The 7500-nt window shown below is 48.0% G+C and overlaps 1 protein-coding gene across 4 annotated transcripts in view; it reads left to right on the top strand.

Annotated features, from left to right (window-relative positions):
- The window catches only part of LOC143706083 (methionine--tRNA ligase, cytoplasmic-like), a 52306-nt gene that overhangs the window by 6501 nt on the left and 38305 nt on the right, over positions 1 to 7500 (top strand). The gene's annotated exons all lie outside the window — the stretch shown is intronic.

Consider the following 7500-nt stretch of genomic DNA (forward strand, 5'->3'; position numbering starts at 1 on the left):
TCTTAATTCCTCTAATCTCTACCAGTGGAGGAACAACTCAGATCTTTTTACTAAAGTAAAATTAATTATATCACAATGAAAACGTTTTTAATTACATAATGTACAGTACTTTTATACTATTTTAAATAAGTAGTAAGCAAAATGTACTAAACGTGAAACATAAAGTGTTACAATTATATAAATTATAGGAATATTGCTTGATGTTGTAGCGTAGCGTTATAGGCAGAATGAGCTTTAACACATTGGGCCCTATTTTAACGATCTGAAACGCAAGTGTCAAAGCGCAAGTAACTTTGTGGGCGGATCCCGGCGCTGTTGCTATTTTCCCGGCGGGATAAATGCCTCTTGCGCCTGGCGCAAATCTAAAAGGGGTTGGTCTGAAGTAGCTTCATTATTCATAGGTGTGGTTTGGGCGTAACAGGAAACAAACCAATAAGGGCTTTATATCACATTCCCTTTAAGAGCATGATGAACGAGGTGCGCTTTTTCCATGGCGCAATACTATTATAACGGCGCATTTACCAGGCGCGCTTCAGAATCGGTTCACAGCCGAGGAGATCGATGTACTCGTCAGGGCCGTAAAAGAAAGAGAAGTGACATTGGAGAATGGACAAACCCACCTAAATTAGCTTCGGTTAAACATGGATATAATAATTTGGGTAGATGTGTAAGCTTTATGCCTATTTTCCCCATCGTCATGGACACAACAATGATTTCCCTCGTGTTTTAATATTTTTCCTTATAATAATGTATCATTTGCAAAAAGTTAAATGCATCTGTGTGGATGAGAGAATCATCTACAGTGTATGCGCGTTGTTCACACTCTGTATTATGGCCAAGCATGCGCGCTTAAAATAGCATCTGAATGTACGCGCAACGCGCCACTGACTTTAGACAAGGTTTTTTTCTGGTCAGTGGCGCAATTGTTTTATAGAACAGCAAAATAGCATGAGGGAAAGTTTGCGCCGGAACACGCCTCCTCTTTGCGCTGAACCGCCCCGGGGAGTGCAAGTGTATTTCTTAGTTAACCGACGTGTGTCTGTGGAGGGAAAAGTCCGCTTTGCGCGGGTGCAAAATAGGAATGATACATGTGTCAGTGTACAAAGTCATTTGCGCCGGGTGCAAGATAGGGCCCTGTGTCTACACACCGGACGCGGCCGTTATCGCTCGCGTGAGTCGCAACAGCTGTTTACCCGCGACACGTTACAGAGCAGAATGGGCCATCCGTTTACTGTCGGAGATTTGTCGCTTGCGCAACACATTTTAATCAATGTTTCATCAACCAATTGCCTGGATTTAATAAATAAGAAGTAAATATAGCAGACAATATAATCAGGACTTCTCAGCTGCGCGCTTGCAATAGTCACAAGCTCACACGATACGTGACCGAGGCTGGCAGCAGAGAAATCAATTCTGTGTATTACACTGCGCAAATCAAAAGTAATAGTCTACTTCCCACTGGATGAAGAAGGGTTGGCTCTCAACAGAACATATAATATTCATTTTATTGTATTTTTCGTGTTCGCATTTATTAGGAAAAAACAATGTTACGGACGTGACAAGCTCTGAAAGCGGCACTAAAGTGCTTTAAAACTTTCACAGAGACCTCGAACAGAAAGCACAAAGCCTTTCATTAAAGCGAATTTCGTTTTGTATTAATTGTATCTTAATTTTAATCAATGTTTCATCAACTAAATGCCTGGATTTAATAAATAAGAAGTAAATATAACAGACAATAGATAATCTCGAAACGAAGGCGCTGGCGCGTGAACTGCAACTCGTCTCATAAATGAACCGAAACTCAGCGTATAGACCTGAGAAATATATCTATCCACCTGTCTCCAGGGGGCGCTACTGTAAAAAATAAAGTGGGTGCAACTTCCGGTCAGGCGGCGGAATGGTATTTTGTGTGCTATTTAGCGAAGAGGCTAGGTGTTTTATTTTTTTTTCGGATAATTTTTTTACTATTTAAACTAATGCTTTCTGTACACCTAAAGACTTTGAAAAGAATTAGAAAATACTTAATAAGATTATCAGCTCACATCTAAAGACTTGGGTTCACAGTTTTTAGTCTCAGACTAAAGACTTGCGATAATATCAAACATGTTTGATATGAAAGACTAGAGAAAGACTGGCATAAATCGGGTCGCCGACTGCAGATTATCACCTCACATTTAACGATCGAGACGACGGGAGTGCGCCGAGACTCCAGTAAGATTCCTAAAGACTGCCGGTCTTTAGTCTGGGACTGTGAAAATCCTTTGGTGTACGCCCGGTATTAGTCGCAAACCTTTATGAGAGATGTCGTTACGGAGCTCATGGACAACATGTGCTAATTCAGTGGCCAATTTTATTATAACCTACAATTATCCCATTATATAAACATGTCCATGTTTTCGGTGCTGATGCAGACGTGTTCATGTAACATGTAAGAGTGGCGCTGCCAATAAAACGATGGGTTACTTAACGTAATCCCGGGTTCTTTGATAACAGAGTGAGGTGTTTCACTATGGGAATCGCTTTGGGCGTGACCAACTACGGAAGCTCCTATGCCACCACGTCTGTCTCTGACAGACAGGTCGACCTGAAATCAGGCTCCGCCCCCACCTATATTACTCAGGTCGACCCCTACGAGGTCATTATAGAGAGATTTCTTCCCGTTCCTGTGCAAGGAGGGAAGTGTTGGTGAAACACCTCACTCTGTTATCAAAGAACCCGGGATTACGTTAAGTAACCCATCGTTCTTTTTCTAACTTCGCTCGGTGTTTCACTATGGGAGATATAGACCACTCCCGGATTGCAACGTACGCTATACGTCAGCATATGGGACCTGACGTGCTGGCTCCTAACACTGCATTAGCTAAGGATGGCTCAGACACATTCAGTCTATAAAATCGCACAAAAGTGTGCGGCGTGGCCCAGCTTGCTGCAGCACAGATCTCCTGGACCGAAACGCCCCTAAGTAAGGCCCATGATGTAGCCATGCCCCTAGTGGAGTGGGCCCTTAAGCCCTCGGGAGGCTGGGAACCTCTACATTCATATGCTAAAGAAATAGCTTCTACAATTCAATGGGACAGTCGCTGACGTGACAATGGCTTCCCTTTGTGAGGAGTAGCCCATGACACAAACAGCTGGTCATTTTTCCTGAAACCTGCTGTCCTTTCTACGTACACACGAAGCGCCCGTACAGGACACAAGGCATTCAACCTCCTATCCTCCGGAGAAGAGAACGGAGGAGGGTGAAAAGCTGCAAGATCTCTAGTTTGACATCTATACGACGAATCCACTACTTTAGGTACGAATGCAGGGTTAGGGCGAAAGGAAACCCTTGTAAACCCTGGAGAAAACTGCAGACAAGACGGGCTGACCGACAGAGCCTGTAAATCACTCACCCTCTTAGCTGAGACCAGCGCTAACAATAGTGCTGTCTTAAGAGAGAGAAACTTAAACCCTATAGCTTCCAACGGCTCAAAAGGGTGTTGAAAAAGGGCCTCTAAAACCGTAGACAAATCCCACAATGGGACCATCCGCCTGGCCACCGGCCTTTTACGTCGTGCCCCCTTCATAAAGCGACTTATTAAAGGGTGCTGACCTGCTGTCTTGTCACCAAAACCTACATGACAAGCAGATATAGCCGCTAAGTACACCTTTATCGTAGAAAAAGCTTTCCCTTTTTCTAACAGATCCTGGAGGAAACATAATATATCCCTCACTGAACATTGAAAAGGGACGATATGACTCCGTCCACACCATCCTTCAAAGACTCGCCATTTATTACTATACAATGAGCGAGTGGAAGAGGCTCTTGCACTTTGTATAGTGTGTACGACTGATGGGGGCAGACCTGCTGCACTTAAATTCCACCTCTCACGGGCCAGGCCCAGAGAGCTATCCTGTCTGGGTGAGGATGGTAGATTTCCCCCCCCCCCCCCCCCCGCTTGTGACAGGAGGTCCCTCCGGGGAGGGAGGGGCCATGGGTGACCCGACAGTAGTTGAACTATCTCGGCCACCCAATGTCTGGATGGCCACCGTGGAGCTATCAGTATCAGTGACAATCCCATTTCCCTCACCCTGGCTAGAGTGGGTGAAATCAGACTCAGAGGGGGAAATGCATACAGCAGGACATTTGGCCATGGGTGGGCTAAAGCATCCACACCCAATGGTGCATTTCCGTTCGCCAGAGAGAAATAAAGAGGACATTGAGCGTTTTCCTGCGAGGCGAAGAGATCTACGACCGCCTGGCCGTATTTCTGCCATATCTGCTTCACCACCTGGGGATGAAGCTTCCACTCTCTATACAGGGGATTTCCTCTGGACAACAAATCTGCTCCCCTGTTCAATATCCCTGGAATATGGGTTGCCCTGATGGATAAAAGCCTTATGTCGCACCACACAATCAGTTCTTTTGCCAGCTGGTGCAGTTGAAGAGAGCGTGTGCCTCCCTGTCGGTTGATATAAGCAACCACTGTGGAATTGTCTGTTTTCACTAAAACATGCTGGCCCCTGATGAAGCTCAGAAAATGTTTCAGCGCTAGAAACACCGCCAACAATTCCAAGTAATTTATGTGCTTGTGAATCAGCTGTGGAGGCCACACACCGTTCACAGCTCTGCCCATCAGAGTCGCTCCCCAGCCCTTTAATGACGCGTCCGTCGTCATAGTGACTCTCGACGACACTGTCCCCAAGGGAATCCCCGATCTGAGGGTCGCGGGGCTTTTCCAGTGTCTGAGCGCTCTGACGCACGCATAAGTCACTCTCACCGGTCGGTTGAGATGACGCCGAGAACACAGACGCAGATGCGCGACCCAGCGCTGAAAGTCTCTCATTATAAGTAGTCCCAGCCGTACTACAGATATCGCTGAAGCCATTAAACCCAGCATTCGTAGACACAGTCTGAACGGGAAAATTTTCCCCGTCTGAAAACGGGACAGACATTGAGTGAAGGACGTGATCCTCCTCTCTGTCAGAGTGACTCGATAAGAGAGGGAGTTTATACTGAGTCCTAGATATTCTGTGTGCTGAGCTGGCTCTAAGCTGCTCTTTTCCATGTTTATTCTGAATCCCAAGCTGTCGAGATGCAATAACACCATGTCTGCGTCTTTGATTGCTTGCTCTTTCGACGAGGCGCATATCAGATAATCGTCTATGTACGACAGTATTCTTATCCCCTTGTTTCTCAACGGAAAAACTGCTGCTTCCACACATTTGCTGAATACTCTCGGTGCTAAAGACAGGCCAAAGGGCATTGTCTGAAATTCGTAAGCAGTGCCTCGAAATGCAAACCTGAGATACTTCCTGTGAGACGGGTACACATCTATGTGAAAATACGCGTCTGACAGATCGATCGTCACAAACCAGTCGTTCTGGCGGATGGATCGACAAAGTGTTTTGTGTGTCAACATTTTGAATGAATATTTCCGTAGGTGCTTGTTTAACACACGGAGATCTAGAATTGGACGCAGAGATATGCTCCCCTTCTTTGGGATCACAAAATAACGGGAATAAAAACCCTGACAGCTCACCTCCTTTGGCACCACTCTGATGGCTCGTTTGTCTAAAAGAGTGTCTATCTCGGCCGTCAGGACGCGAGCTGATTCTCCCTCGGCCACTGAGACTATCATACCATTGAATCTGGGTGGTTTCAAGGCAAATTGAAGTCTGTATCCCCGTGAAATCGTGTTTACAACCCACGGATGAGCTGCGCATGCGCGCCAACTGAGTATGCGTGCTGAGAGAGGTCCCTTGTATACTTCCCCAACGCAGGCGCACTTTGATGACTCCATTACCGTCTCTGCGCTGACCCCTTCTGAAGGCGCGCGCGCTCCCTCCGGCGGAGAGGCTAGGGATACACATTTTAATGTTTGGATTTTTTTGCAATCTATCGCCCTCGGCTGTCTGCCTGGCTGCGATAGTGAAATATTTATTGAGTTTATTGAATTCGGGGAGCATATCGCCCTTATCCTGTGGCCTGGATGCGATAATGCATTCTTTATTAAACATTCCCCTGAACTGATGGGCGTTTGAAAACCCCGTGTGAGTGCTTGGTGACACTGGAGAACATTTTGAACTTGATAGCTTAAAGCTGTACATCCTCTGATAGACGGACGCGGTCAGACGCTCCATCTTGTTCGGCAGCGAAATTTGGGATGAGGCAGAAATAGATCGGCGATTCGGATGTAGGTGATAGGCCACTGAAGACTCTATCGCTGGGGGTCCGGCCAGCCCCAGCTCTCCCATTCCTTGGATCTCAAGCTTAGAACATCCCTTGGTCGGGAGCTTGCTCTTAAAGGGGCTACCCCAATGGCGGGACATCTCCTTCATGCACGCCGGCACGGCGGGTAGGAGTTGTCTCGTTGTGGTTTGAGCAGGCGGTAGCCTTTTCCTGTCATAAAGGTCCCTCTCTGCTCCTTCTGAATCCTGGGCCGCGGGCCACGCTAGGCCCAGTTTTGCCGCGGCTCGCTTGCACACCTCGTGCAGGTTACCGTCTGCCTGAGAGCCAGTGTCAGTCGCGCTAGGGGGTCTAGACTGCTGGACAGGGAAGAGAGAGTTGTCTTCCTCCTCCTCGTCGTCCATGTCCAAGTCGAGGAGGTCAGAGTTAGCATCGCCCTCCGCATCCTCGTCCCCCGGCTCCCCCTCCTCGTGTGCGAGAAGGCCATCGAACAGAGGAGGCATATCCGGGGATTTGGCTTCCATCATATCAGCCCAGCTCGTCGTGGTAGCTCGCTGATGATCGTTAGCCTTAGGTTTTGCGATGGCTCCGGCCAGACATGGGTCCTGCTGGCTAGCCACCGCCACTCTCAGCCTTCTCTCAAAAATTTTTACCGGCAATGACGCACAGTGAACGCAGGTTTGTGGGTCTGCAAGCGACGTTTGAGCGTGCTTAGCGCCCATGCACACGATGCACATGGGATGGGGGTCCCTGCCCGAGACGGTTGCTCCACATGACGATGGACACGGGCGGGGTGCAGGTTCCCTGCTTTTCGGCTCATTCCCTTTGGCGGGGGTAATGATTGTCGACATAACGGCTGGAGAGAGAAGGAGTGATTCAAAGACTCGTCACAACACGTTAGTCCGTTCGATGGATCACAGGGTAGTTAGCCCTTTTCGCGGCTCGCCTGACGCGTAAAGCCTACGGTGGCTTGACACCACTGTAATTCTACTGTCGTGATAACACGCGGTATTCCTAACCGAAAAGCTCGCCTTTACGCGGACACTATTCGGTGTGACACTCAACACAGTCCCAATCCAATCCACTTATGTTGCGTTCGGTAGCGTAATCCAATGACGGCCCGCCTGTTGAACAGTTAAGCGAAATCAGCGACAGGGTCGGACGTGCTGAGAGAGCTTGTTGTAGTCTCTCACGGGAAGAAAGCGAGAATGACCTCGTAGGGGTCGACCTGAGTAATATAGGTGGGGGCGGAGCCTGATTTCAGGTCGACCTGTCTGTCAGAGACAGACGTGGTGGCATAGGAGCTTCCGTAGTTGGTCACGCCCAAAGCG

Source organism: Siphateles boraxobius, unplaced genomic scaffold, assembly GCF_051911475.1.
Source record: "Siphateles boraxobius isolate OS27281-9 unplaced genomic scaffold, OSU_SipBor_1 41, whole genome shotgun sequence".
In the NCBI taxonomy this organism is placed as follows: Eukaryota; Metazoa; Chordata; class Actinopteri; order Cypriniformes; family Leuciscidae; genus Siphateles; species Siphateles boraxobius.